The sequence below is a fragment of the Etheostoma spectabile genome, chromosome 9, assembly GCF_008692095.1.
Source record: "Etheostoma spectabile isolate EspeVRDwgs_2016 chromosome 9, UIUC_Espe_1.0, whole genome shotgun sequence".
NCBI classification, from domain to species: Eukaryota; Metazoa; Chordata; class Actinopteri; order Perciformes; family Percidae; genus Etheostoma; species Etheostoma spectabile.
In genome coordinates, this window is record NC_045741.1 from 23,548,735 (window position 1) to 23,548,997 (window position 263).

General features: G+C 30.4%; 1 protein-coding gene across 1 annotated transcript in view; it reads left to right on the plus strand.

Annotated features, from left to right (window-relative positions):
• LOC116696228 (uncharacterized) overlaps window positions 1-263 on the plus strand; it is a 6,400-nt gene that overhangs the window by 1,722 nt on the left and 4,415 nt on the right. The gene's annotated exons all lie outside the window — the stretch shown is intronic.

Sequence of the window (263 nt, forward strand, 5' to 3'; positions counted from 1 at the left end):
ACCAGTCTTAATTTAAATATCTTTATTAAAAAATATATATATATCTGAATTACTAAAAAGTGTAGATTACATGTTTAGCACTTGTGAACAGTCTAGCCAACAAAAAATGCCTAATTTAGATTCGTTTTAGCACCTCTGGTATATGTACATACTGGCGATATAATTGTTTTGTCTGTCTATAATTGTCTTTGTTAATAAAATGAGGAAAAAAAAGAAAAAAGCTGTCCGTTGTAATGCTTGGCCGTCAAGTTTTCCGACGCATG